The sequence below is a fragment of the Cygnus olor genome, chromosome 14 (assembly GCF_009769625.2).
Source record: "Cygnus olor isolate bCygOlo1 chromosome 14, bCygOlo1.pri.v2, whole genome shotgun sequence".
NCBI lineage: Eukaryota > Metazoa > Chordata > Aves > Anseriformes > Anatidae > Cygnus > Cygnus olor.
This window is the reverse complement of record NC_049182.1, coordinates 5,071,177-5,084,452: the sequence shown is the minus strand read 5'-3', so window position 1 is coordinate 5,084,452 and position 13,276 is coordinate 5,071,177. Positions and strand designations below refer to the sequence as shown.

Here is a 13,276-nt window from a genome sequence, read left to right as displayed (position 1 = left end):
AGACGTCGAGTGTCCTCAAGATAACATATGCTTTCTGCACGGCTGCATGATAAGAAGAAAAGATGAGGGTCAGAGGTCTCATTTCATGCCGATAGAGTGCGTGGATCCAAATCCCACTGCAGCGAGTACGCCACGTGCTGCTGACACAGCAGTGTAGCCGGTCGCTCGCTCGCTCACCGTGCGTGGGTCCTCAGCCAGGGTCTCTGATAATTCCCAAATCCTGCCAAAACCCCACCCTGCCCCTGCAAACCACCAGCAACAAGCCTTAGGTGGCCGCACCTTGCTTAGACATCAGAGCGGCGGATGAAATGCTTTGACTTTTTTTCTGCACTATCTTGCTTATTAAATATGTTTTCCTATGCAGATTTGGGAATGCCCTATGTTTACTTCTAAGCGTGCTTGGTAAGATTTGTTTTCCTAAGAGCTGATCCAGGAACTGAACAAATGAGCTCCTGAGCTGTCTATAGAAGGAGATGGTTAGGGTCAGCTTAATGCGTTCCATGATTAAAGTACACACTGCTGGGTAAATACAGGGAGGAATTATATACTATTTGACTAGCTGCTAATTACGGTGAGCTCTCCCCAACTGCACTTCCTTTATAAAAGATGAAAGTCAAATACCTCAAAATACTCACATTTAGTGCCTTTCGAGAAAATGGTCTGGTAAATAAAACAAGTATTACCGCTCCAGTTTGTATCATGCTGCTTTTGCATGCTAATCTGAAGTTCCCCTGAGATAATTTGACAAGAAGGCCATTAATGCAAATTTAAGCATGACCTAGAAAGGATTTATTTTTCATGTACCACTTTGTTTCTTTGCTATTGTTATTTGTTTTTCTTTATTTTAAACAGTCTAGTGTTTTGGGGTCGGCATTCCTTGTTTTGCTTTCCTCCTTTATTTTTATCTCATGGCCATAGCAGCGTAAATCACCCCAGAAGAACTCTGTTTGCTTTCAGGTGAAATGCAAGAGTAAGATATGAAAATGTTGCATGTAAAGAAGAGAGTTTACGTGGCAAACGCTAGCTATAGTTGGAAAAAACTATCTTTGTAGTCAGTTTGGAAAAGTTTACATTAATTTATATTCTTTTACTGGAGAAATTGTGTGCAGATTTGCATTATAGACACCTGAGCTTTTCCTATAGATTTGGGGAACCCTGCATTGTCCAACAGTGCCAACTGACTGGTAGAATTAAGGAAATAATAACAACCTCCAAATTCTTGCAGATAGCAGAATTAAACGTTCTTTTTTCAATCACTCAAATGTAGTTTCTTTAGTTTCTAGGGACATCGTAGTATTTTTGGTCTGTAGTTGTGATGTTTGTGTGGGTTATCCAACATAAAAACAAGCAAGGAACAAAATCAACCACTCGAGGATCTCAGCACTTCGGAGTTTGCCTGCATGTTGTGAAGAATAAAGAGCCGCCGTTGCTGCCTCTCTTCAGCCTCTTGCAGGTCCCTTTAGGTCTGTGACTATTTGGCCTCTGCGCCCGTGCATTTTTCCCCTTTGGACTGCTGATGGCAAAAGAAGAAGGGTTATTTTCTTTTTAGCTCCTGAGCGTGCAGCAGGGGTTATTGCTGGTGGTGGCAGCGAGCAGCACGCGAGGCGTGCACCCCAGCTGCTTCAGGCCTGCTTCGTAATTCCCCTTTCAGGTCAATACGGCCGCTTTACGTGCTGCTGAAGGGAATGCTTCATCTGGAGCAGTCCTGAGGCAGCGGGATGTTGGGTGGCTCGAGGTTATGGGGTGAGGGAGTGGCCGAGGCCGAGGGTGATCGGGGTACGAGTCCCAGCGGGGCCCGAGCTGTGCTGCCCGCGCTGCTGCTGCCCGCCTGGGAGCAGCGCCGGCAGCGACCGCGCGACGGCCGGCGTTCGCTGACATCCTGCCAGCATCTGCTGCTGGAAAACACGTCTCGTGTCCAGCCCGCTTGACCCCCTGTCGGAGTAACTTGTTTTGCCATTTGTCACTGCCAAATGTTTTTTTATTCTGCCTCAGTCATTTGGTTTGCAACTCATTTGACTCCCTGCATAATTAACTTTGCCAGCCAATTGACTCGCTGTGTAATTATCTTTGCCAGTCACTTTGGTCTCGGCGTATTAATCACGGTGTCTAACGGGCCTCGGGGCAGGCTGCAGCACCGGGATGGCAGCAGGTGCCGGCCCTGGCGCCCGCGGGTGCTGCCCGGCGTGGAGGGAGAGCCCCAGGGCTGCCCATGTGGCCGGGGCAGCTGCGGGGCCGTGCCGCCACGTGCTGCTTCTCCTCCCTGACCCGAATTTAACTCCACTTCCCAGCAGTGCCTCCCTCCGGCCCTACCCCCCCGGGTTTAATTGCTCTCGTTTCATATTGTGTCTGTCTGCCTTTGTCAGCTCCTCTGATAAAGCTCCACGAGTGCTGTACCGCGCTCCCTCTGCGGGCCGAGCACAGCCCACCTGCAAGGCATCCACAAATTCTTTGTTCGACTTCAACCGAGAGGCTGTTTTTGCAGGATGCCTTGGAAAAATCGTCTGACTTAGAGTGACAAGTGTGAAGAGCAGTTGCAGACAGTTTATACATCCTCCTCATGGAAAGTAAACCTGTTAGTGTACGCCATATGCTACAACGAAGTGGCTCTTGGCCACGCAGCTGAAACGCCGGAGCCTTTCCTTGACTCTTTGTCTGCTCGTCTATTTGTCTGCAGAGCAGGAGCCCCGACCAGCTGACATTTCTCCTTCTGTCCTGTTTGCCAAATAGCTGTGGACTTTTAAAGTAATGTAGACAAAAGGGTTGGATGTTATCAGGAATAAATAACGTAATGCCCAGATTTATCATTTAATCGCAGAATAATGTACTTGGAAAAATGGAGTTGCCTGCCCACCATTCAGAGAGGTTTGTTTTCCTCCTTTGGCATGCTTTGCCTTTAAAATCTTCCTCGTCTGTGCTTTGTTCTGCTTCTTCTGCCCAACTTCAGCCCTAGCCCCTTTATCGCTTAATGAAATTTTGCACAACTTCATTCCCTGTTGGATACACTTCAGCTCTAAAAATACAATCCAGCACCAAAACTAAGGAGACTTCCAATCTAATTTTCCCTGGTAGTGTTTTCTAGTTTGACCGGACAGATACAATCTATTGCTAGGATTTTGGCCTCTCTGTATCCTCTGATATTGACTGGTTATTTCATAGTCCAGTTACTCTCCTTGCTGTGAGGACCTATAACAAACTCTTGTAGAGAGCTGTTTAAAATTTCCCATTGCTCGATATTTTCCATTTGAATGTAACCAACAATGTCTTATTTTTCCAAAGTGTCAAGGAATATAAATCCCCAAGCGTATTTCAGAGCTACAACGACGTGAGTCTATCCTGTGCGATGGAGTGTGTTATTTCACTGAATTTTGGCGGAGGAAGCCCCACGACAGGAGCCTGGCAGCTCGTGTGGTTCGGGTGACTCTGCCCTCAGCCAGCATGCACGGACAGGGCCGTGCTGCGGTGCTCAGCACAGGCTTGCCCCAAGCGCAGCCATGGGTCGACGTGGCACGGTGCTGGGAATGACCAGTGTGAGTCTTTTGTTCGTGCCGAGGGGAGGAAAGTACTCTCCCACCTCCCAACTTGTCTTTTGGTCTCCAGCTTTTACGTTCTCTAATGTGTTCCTTGGAGAGCCTGAATTATTGGTGGTAGTGGTTTTGTTTTGCAAGAGTCCGAGCTCTTTGGCTGACTTAATACATAGACAAATCATCTGTCCTGGCTTGGGCTTCCCGTAACTTCCGCATAACAAAAGGAAAAGGAGTGATCCCATCTCGGCTGTCCTGCGCTCTCACGCCTGCACTTCGCTCTGGGGCGAGATAAGGCTGCTCTGCTGGGAGGAGATCTGAAGTTCACAATCTGGAGTTTTTCTTCAGACTTTAATAACTTTTTCTTCAGGAAAAGGAGTTTATGTGTGAAGTACAACTGCTGGTGCGTTGGGTTTTGTTGCTGTTTTTCCTGAAGTGTCTCTGCTCGGCCTCTCCCAGTAGCTCTGAGCTGCAGCGAGGGCTGGTTCTGGCTGGTGGGGGCCGTGGGGCTGCTGAAACGCCATTTCAGCACAGGAAGTGACATGTCTGGGCTGGATTCCTCGGCCTGACATTTAAGAGCAAGTATCCATGGTGTTTTGGCTGGGGTTGTTGTTTTGGACGAGGCTCAGGTCAGTGGGGATGTGCTAATGCAGCCTGGTGCGCCGCCTGCTCTCTCGGGTAGCATCTGGGGAGAAGGTGACAGCTTTGCATTTTTCCCAGGTCGGTTCCTGCCTTTTTGGACAAAAAAAAATCCATGCACAGGGAACTTTGGCAGAGAGGAGGAAGGAAACACAGTCCTTGCAAAGAGCTCTAGCTAAAGATTAACCTTGCTGACTAATTGAATGCTGGCAATGAAAGATGTTAAAACAAATACACTAGAGAAATGGTCTGGGGTTTTTTTCTTCTCTCCATCTGCTGATGGAAGGCTGTGTTGCCACCTGTCTGGGCCAGCATCTTTGGGTATTAAATAAACCCAGTCTCCGTCTGTGATACAGTACAGAGAAGTTAATTCGACTCTATTAGAGAAATCTGCAACGTAAAGCAAGCCAGTAACAGCTTTGAGTGTCCTTCAAGTTGTATTTCACACCCACCCAGTACACGGAGATAACAATGTTTACTATCGCTTGTAAGTGCGGCTCTGTGGATGACTAAATCAGAAAGTAATGAAATGCAGCTGTCTGCTGTAGTTCTGCTTTCTCCTGTATTTGTTCATCATTTCTGTAAAAGAGCCTAAGGTCTGTGATCCCCTCCCATGGGAAAAGCAGGAGTAGGTTCCCTGCCTGGGAAAGCCTGGGGAGCTCTGGGGGCACAGACTGCTGCTGCCAGCAGATTTCAGCTTCTCTGAAGGAGTAGGTTGGTTTGGGGAGTCCTGGTTTAGCCTCTGTACTGTTGTCTGAACCTCTGGAACATCACTCTAGGAAAAAATGTTGCCCTAAGTGGTCCCACAACAGGGATACGAAGCAGCGAAGAGGCCGTCATTAGCAGCTCAGCTCCGTTTTGTTGAGTTGCTCGCTGGGCAGCCAGGAGCAGCTGCAGTCACTGCCTGCAGAGCCTGCATCGGGGAGCAGCACTGCTGCTGTGATAAGGGCCTGGGGAATCTCATTGCTCCTGTGGGCAGTCCTGGTGTGATGGTGAGGGGCTCCGGGGGTGTCTCAGGAACTAACTTTATGTTCCACACCAAGCGTTACCAGGAATCCACGTGGCGTTGTGCATGGTGCTGGTGGGGTACGGTTCAGACCAGAGCTTGCCAGGAAGGGACCCTCTGGTACGTTGTAACAAGAGGTCAAAATGATGCCAAATCCTGACACCCACCAAACTCGGTGCAAGATCCCTCGAGCAGAGCTGACTTGCAGTGATGATGGATTCCCTGAAACATGGGAGGAAAAAGAGGCAACAGAGGAGGAAGGGGAACGGGGATGTTGATAGAAATTGCTGGCCTTTTCAGACCTCTCTCTATTATTGCAAAGATGAGCTTGCTATAAACTCCTGAATGGACAGCCAGCAGCTGAGATGCAAGAGAATGGGGCCTAAGACAGTTTTCTATTATCTGGGAGATTTCTGTCTTAATAGAAGCTTTCAGAGGCAGCACAAGAGTTGAGCTGTAAAATCATGCCCCCGTAGGAACAGTGTGTTCTGACAGAAAAGGCAAATAAATTGTTTTGCGACTTGATAGTGGACACATGCAGTATTGCTCTGCTGGTTCTGAAGTCACACAGACTCCGTTGCAGATAGCAAACCTAAAAGGCTGCTGTGGCAAAACTAAAAATCACTCTGTTTTCACTAAGAAAATACTTTGCCCCGTTTTGGGTGAGACCTGTTCAAGGTGGCTGCTCTGCCCATCCTGCAGGGAGTTTTCTTCTCCTCTGTACCTCTGAGCAGCAGCCCTTTCTACTCTTGCACACACATTTTTCCTGTAATTTTTTCTTTTGACAGTATCTATTATCTCAACCCATAGGTGTGAAATTAATGTTTACATAATTCGAACCAGTTAAAGCTAATTAAAGCAAACTGTCGCCTTCCACTTTGGGCTGAAATGGAGAACAGCCCATGCCCAGCACACCCGCGTACACCCACCTGCTGTCACACAGCAGCATTAAATGCCACCAAAGCGTAATGCCAGGTTAGCTGAGGCTTCTCCACCCCAGTGCTCTGGGCCCTGCAATTTCAGCCGTCTGGGCTGAACTCTCTGCGTTCAGAGTGGCTTTGTAGGCCTGAGGTCTACGACATAGATCCTGCACCTTGGTCTTGCCACTACTTTATTTACCTTACTACTTTCTTTACTCACCACTTCTGGGTGGTGCCTCCTTCAGGGATGGCAGCTGCAGCTTCCATTATTAGCTGCACCGTTGATCATAATTCTGTATTATTTACTTTTCTGCCAATGGCAATCACATCGGAGCAATGGATTATTTACCTCCTTTCAGTTTAAATATGATCTATATATTTCAGCCCTTCTTAATAGCTCTTACATTAACGGTGCGTTTCTGTTTGAGGATTTTAATTGGATGTATGTTCCAATAATTCCTACAACAATATTTATTTTTCTGCCAAAAAAATGTGATTCAATAAAGAGTCTGGCTTCACAGTTTATGGCTTTCTAAAGAGAAAGAATCTACCGAACAATTTTTAGTGTTACGCTTTTCTCTCTCTCACTTTTTTTTAAAAAAAAAAATCTGCAATTAAGGAAGTGTAATTACTTTTCACCTTGTCTTCTGTTTGCTTTTTGCATTCCACTTCTCCCGTGCTCGGGTATGAATCATGTTTTACCTCACGATGGGAGAGCCAGCATGGGTGTGCTGCTTGTTCAGTGTCTGGTCGGTATTTTCGGGAGAGACACTCGGCTGCTGTAAATCAACAGAGGAGTCAATGAAGCCGAGTTGGTTGAGACAAGTAACGGATGTGACCCTTGGTCTTCTGTAAGGGAAGGTCCTTGGCCCTACCCCCTTTGAAAAAAATCTGACATAACAAAAAGCCCACGGCTGTCAGTCAAACATACTATTTCTTCTCTTGGTGAGGGTTTGCTCTTTGAGGCTTTTTTCCTCCTCATAGGAATGCAGGTGATAGAATTCAGATAAAAACCTGATAGCTAGGAAAGACCCTTCAGCAAAATATTTGTCCAGCAGTGTTACAACTTGCCCCTGGATAATGAGTTAGATCACCTTTATCGTTCTCTTGCAACTCTCACACAATTAAGCAGCCAACTCCAGCGTTCACCGAAACTTTCTGATGATTATCAGCCTAAATCTGCTCCCACTGACGACAAATTTTACACTGGTGGAAGAGTGGGCTTTGGCCCGTCTCTGGCAGGTTACCTGCCTACTTTCAGTGCTCCTTTTGAAACCTCCTGCCCTATCAATGGAGCAACAACTTTGTAGGCTCAGCTGAGCTTTCCCTTGAACCTGCTCTCTAATTAACCACTGCTTTAAGTTCTTATCAGCAGATTAGCTTACTGCAGAAACATCCTGCATTTCCATAGCTTCTCAAGTCACATAGGAACGCGGCTTCTGTCATCTTGCCACAACCTTGGTGTTGCTCATCATGTCAGCTGAAGTCTTAGAAGTTTTCCAGACCTTTTAATCTTTACTTCTCACTTAATACTGTTCCTTTCAAATAGATGTCATTCCACCCACAGACAGTTTGCCCCGTGGGGATCTAAAGCAAGCTGGGTTGAGCAAAGCCCCATTTCACACACCGACGAAAGCATGAGAAAGATAAGGGTCTAAATATAAGCTTCTGTTTAGGAGGGCAATAAAGCTTGCGCTTAATCCATTCCTGTTGTAATAATTGGTGTTACGAGAGCTATAGAAACTCCAGCCTATTTGTACTTGATGTAGTACAAATATGTTATGAAGAAGAATTGTTGTGTCCTGAAAGACTGCATAGCAAAGGAAGAATAAAGTCAGCAGGGAGAGCCGAGCAGCAGCCGGGAGTACGGGAAACATGACAAAACTTTTATCTACAGAGGAGTTCACTGGCCAAAACAAATTACCTGCTGAACAGTGCTGTGATTTCTGCGGGCATTGTGGCATATCCTCAGCCCAGAGCACATGTTGAAGTCTAATTGAAGAAATTAAAGTTTAGCGTGTGTTTCAGTGCTCTGCTGAACCAGGTCCGTTGTGCTGCCACCAGCCATTTTAACACTGGATGGAGATGAGCTAATGGGGCTGATACCAGGGAAGTTCCTTAGTGGCTCCCAAATTGGGTACGTTGTGTCCAGCCAGAAGAACTGAAGCCCCTTTCTGTACTGTGCTTTTCAACTCTGATTAAACCATCTCAACACACATTCCCGAGGCCACTGATGTAATTGATTCCTTCCAGAGAAAACACGATGTAGAGCAACACTGCCAGGAAACGGGAGCCCTCACACTCGGAGCCTGTATTTATTGGAAATATCCTGACTGATGGCTTTTGTGCGGTAGTTTGAGAAGAAGCATGTTGTTGTCACCCTCTTCAACTGCACCATTGTCCAAGTCTGGAAAGAAACTGGGATTTCATCTGTGGAGAAGAAAAATCTATCTTAGAAAAAGAGATGAAATCCAGTAAGGGCAAAAATAGCCTGAAAATGGAATTGTAGTGAGAAAGTAAGTTTCCTGAAGGTCTTGTCAAAATAATCTGCATCAACAAAGGGCTATTAAGTGCTATGGCATTTGAGCTTTTCTTTTTTTCTTCTGCAATAGTAGATTCAGTGTGTCAATACTCATTTCCCAAAAGTGATGCCCTCCCTGACCTATGGTTGCAACGTGCCCCTCTGCCCCCTGCTTCAAACAAAACCAGCAGCTTTGCAGCTCTCTGGAAGGAGCCAGCTCACCTCACTTCAAGGCATTTCTCAGAAACGGCAAAACGCGAGGGGAATTTTGCGACTAACTTTGGAGTGTTTGTGCTAGCGCTCCACCACAGCCATAGCAAGGGCTTGAGAGCCCTTCTGCTGGGCTCAACAAGCCCCTTGTCTTAGTACTGCAGATGTGCCAAGCTCCTTTATGAATTAAGCAGCTAAAATATATACAAAAGAAGCAGCTAGTTTGTCGGCATGCTAATAGTGTTAAATGTTGCTATCCTGTTAAGCACCAAAGGTCCTGAGCTTGGACCAGAGCTCTCCCCAGCTGAAACCCCTCAGTGACTGCAGGCTCAGGCACCTGGGCAGGCCAGAACTGACTGGACGTGCACATCTGCTGTTTGTGCCCAGCTGTGACAGCCGTAGCTCTGTAAGAGAGCATCTACAGCTACTTGCAAGCTACTTCTGGAACTTGTAGGTCTTCCTATGGACCTGATGTCTTGCCAGATTCTCATTAAGATGTCAGAGCTAAAGACAGAAATTGCCATTACATTAAGGGGCTCCAGCCATCGTCACTGGGGGCAGCTGAGGATCTGCTTCTGTGATAGCCTGAGGTGGCTGTGGGCCAGCTGCACCTGCCTGTGACTGCTGACGGGCCTCAACTGGTAAAAATTATCACAATGCTAAGAAAAAAGCACAGATACTTGCCAAAATTGTGAGGGGAATATCTTAGGGAAATCTCACGGCCTACTGGGAGTGCCTCTCAATTCCTGATGAATCCCTCAGTGAAAACTGGCACATAGGCAACGTGTGACCATAGGTACTTTTCTAATTAAACTGAGAACGTAGCAAACCTATTGCTCAGTGTCCAGTGCTCTTTCTCCTGGGTGCAATTCCAGCTGCTGGTTCTGATCTACGAGCTCCTTGTGTGGTTTGGTGAGCGGCTGCCTCAGAGCACGCGCCTTTCTCCTCTGGCCTTCACAGCAGCAGGGCCAGCAGGGTGCTCTGCCAGCGACTTCCTGAAGCTCAGCTGCTCACAGAGATTTGGGCAGTTCTGTCTTAGTGGAATTAAGTCCCCCGCTGAGGCAATAAAATGTATATGTTGAGACTAGCACAGAATATATAACACTAAGCTGGGTAAGTGAGAAATCAGAAGGGTGGGTTTATCTCTTAACTAATGAGACCAAGCTGGCGACTGACAGACAACATCTTCCCTTACTTTATCAAAAAAATATGGAGTCAGTTACTGATGAAGAAAATGTACCCCTTTGCCACCTTTTTTCTTCCTAGCTGAAAATCATATCTATTTCAAATGACAAGGAATGACAACTTTTCTTCTGCGGCCTGCTGGTAACATAGGAAATGTGGCTTTGTTGCCTAGACAGACATAGGTGACGGAGACGTGGAACATCTGCAGACTGGGGGCCTCTTCTCTGTGGATCCTGTCCATGGTGTTTTACAAATCTGCCATTTCCTTCCCTTGCCTGTGGAAGATGGGTTATGGTGTGGCAGAGAATGGTGCTGTCACACAGCTGGGTGAAGCTGAGGGGCTGCCCTGTTGTCCGTTGATATGAAAAAGCCATTTTGCAGGAAGGCAGAAATAGAGACTAGGAGGCCAACTCAAAGATACTGTTTTTTTGGGGTGGTTTTGTGCTCTTTCTTCATTCTCCCAGGTGTCTTATTAAAAATGCATTAAAATGAGACAATTACCTGCTACTGATAATTTACACTGCTGCTGCATCAAAGGACTTTGAAGTACTTGCTAAATAACAGCTGAATAATTGGTACCTATCTCTGCTGTCTGCCACGAAGACCATGGACAAAGGTGAGGGTCCTGGAAAGATACAGTCTTTAATGAAGTAAGGAAATGAATATTTAAGCAGACTGATTGTAAACAGCATATATAAACTAATGTGATTAGCAATAGTTTGACTAGTTTTCTTTTGCTTGATTCCTTATAGTTTTCTTCTGGTTGGCTGTAGTACGTGTACCCTGATAATCAAATAAGAAAAGGCAAAAATAATATCTACTCTGCAAAACCATGGTCCGAAGGTTGCAGTTTCTTCCACAGGTATCCTCCAGCCTTGTTTCTTCCTTATTTCTGGAGCAGAACTCAGGTCTCAGCTACTGTCAGGACCAAAAATATAAAGTCCAACACTTCCCACGTCAAACCTACCATGCACGCACAGCCAGTCCCAATGTATGCTGCACCGATATCATGGGTGGGATCCTCCTTGGGCACACGCATGCTTGATCCCTGCAGGTAGAGCCACCATCTGGACTGCAGGACCTCTGCCACCCCTCTGCTCTGAGTGGTGATTTACTGCTTTTACACATCTGCAGCATGGTGGTGCTGCTTCTGCCTCCTCAGCTCTCTGCTTCTGGGTGGCAAGTTTTCACCCAGGAAAAGAGAGAAAGAAACAAGAAAAGCAGTAATGCAAGAGAGTGGCAGGAGAGAATTTCTGATTAACTCTTTTTCATAGATTACATTTTTATTTGAGAACATACCAATTCCAGTTTTCCTAACAATGCATTTTCCCTTGACAGGTGCTTATTTCATTTCATATAGTTGTCTAAATAGTTATCACATCTCTAATGTTTCTAGCCAGGAACTACTCCCCAGTGTGCCAGATCCAGACCTTCCAGTAATTTGTGTATGTAAATTTAGATTATTATTATGTTCACATGTAATACTACAGGTAACAAAATGAAAGAGCAGGTACAAATTACCTGCCTAGAAATCTGCATAAAATATCCACATATGGAAAACTAATGTTTCTTGTTTGTATAAATGTCTGAACATGTAAGATCTGTCAGTCATTCTCACTTGCACCCATACAGCTCAAAAGTGTGTCATAGTGTATGAGTCCAGCATCATCTTCCAGTGGTCCATAAAGTATGATTGCTGCTAGAAGCCGATCAGACTTCAGAACTGTACAATCAGCTCTGCCACTGTGGATCTAAAATGTCTTTTTTTTTTTTTCCTGCTATGATTTTTTCTCATTTAACACTCAACTAAACTATAGCAATCAGGGAATTAGCAGTTGAGGACTGTTCAGCACTTCATGATGCTTAATGCAACTAGCAAAGTTAATAAAATGTTGGACAGGTGCCTTATACCAGGGGAAAAAAAGGCATTGCTCTTATTTGTTCAGGATCAAACAGTTACGTTATCTTGTTTTCTTTAAGAAAGCATTTATTCTTGAAATGGAATGAAATAAAGACCAAAATCAGTGACTGACCTGTTATTGGCTGAATTCTACAGTAAGCTTCCCTGTTTTTTTAATTCTAGAAGACCTTCAGAAAACAACGTGGAAATTGCAGAGGGGCACAGATGCAAAAGGTACAGTGAAACAGGCAAAGCCTGAAGATGATTACCCTGGAATATCTAAGGAACAAATTGAAGCCAGCTCTGAACCACCTACTTATAGTAATGGCTGGAGGATGGGAGATGTAACAGAGTGGAACAAATTCACTATTCCTTCTCGTTTTGACAAAGCTTAGAAGTCATATGCTCAACAGCTTAGCACCACGTGGTAGAAAATGAGTTAATGAGAGACAGGTGAAAACTACTGATCTGCAGAACTGTGAGGAAGAGAAGACCTTCCTACTCCTGCTGAAAGGTCCAAGAGGCATAAGAAAAACAAGGATGTTGTCAATAAGGTAAGCATGCTCGTCTACTTGTATGTTCACTCAAGAGTTCACAAACTGGAAGAATTCCCAGTTTAGGGTGAATGTTTTCCAGTGTCTGTCCTGTAAGAAGGACTAAACTATGTCATCCATGTAATAACTTTGAAGCTATTTATGTGTTGGTTTTAGATGGAGATTAGGAAGCCTGACTGAGAGCTTGTAGTTATAATGGGTCTTTAAAATCAAAAAGTTAATGTTTAAAGAAAAGAACTTAAGTGAAAGATCATGGAGTCAGTCTGCCAGGCTGCCTGCCCTTCTGGTTCAAGCCACATTTGTTCCAGTTTGTGTTGATTTTGTGTTTCCCTCACCTCTTCTGTATTTATGTCCTTCTAAGGAAAAGATTCTACCATGGATGAGCTTCTTCATCCCTCCCTAGCTATCTGCTGCAGTCACATCTGTGCTCAGGGAATACGCATAGCTGTCTCTGACGTTGCTCCTTCCCTGTGGCTTCACTCTCTGGGGATCCTCAACAGAAAGCAGGAATATGAAAAATAGTTGCTGAAAGACAAAACATCACTTATATCTCTGTGATCATGTAGTCTTCTCTGACTTCTGAGCAGCCATGGAGGTATTAGAGGGTAAGCAAAAACCTAAAGGTGCCCAGTCAAGGGCAAAACAAGGGCAAACCATTCCATGCATGCCTTGTGCAACACTCCCCATCTGCAGAGCAGAGTTGCAAAAACAAGGGCCATGTTGCTGTTCCTGCTGAAGAAAAGGCAGAGATCCCTGTGCAGAGGGCTGGTGCCTGTGTGGGCAACTCAGACTTGTCTCTAGCTGTCTTTAAGCTGGGCCT

At 45.6% G+C, this 13,276-nt stretch overlaps 1 protein-coding gene across 2 annotated transcripts in view; it reads left to right on the top strand.

Annotated features, from left to right (window-relative positions):
• RASGEF1C (RasGEF domain family member 1C) overlaps positions 1-13,276 on the top strand; it is a 128,258-nt gene that overhangs the window by 36,540 nt on the left and 78,442 nt on the right. Inside the window, exons 1-2 of one of the 2 annotated variants that reach the window (XM_040573383.1) lie at positions 12,092-12,136; positions 12,293-12,456. The gene's annotated coding sequence lies outside the window, so the exon portion shown is untranslated. Of the gene's footprint in view, positions 1-12,085; positions 12,457-13,276 lie in introns of those variants that run through there. The other variant, XM_040573382.1, reaches the window with a different exon arrangement.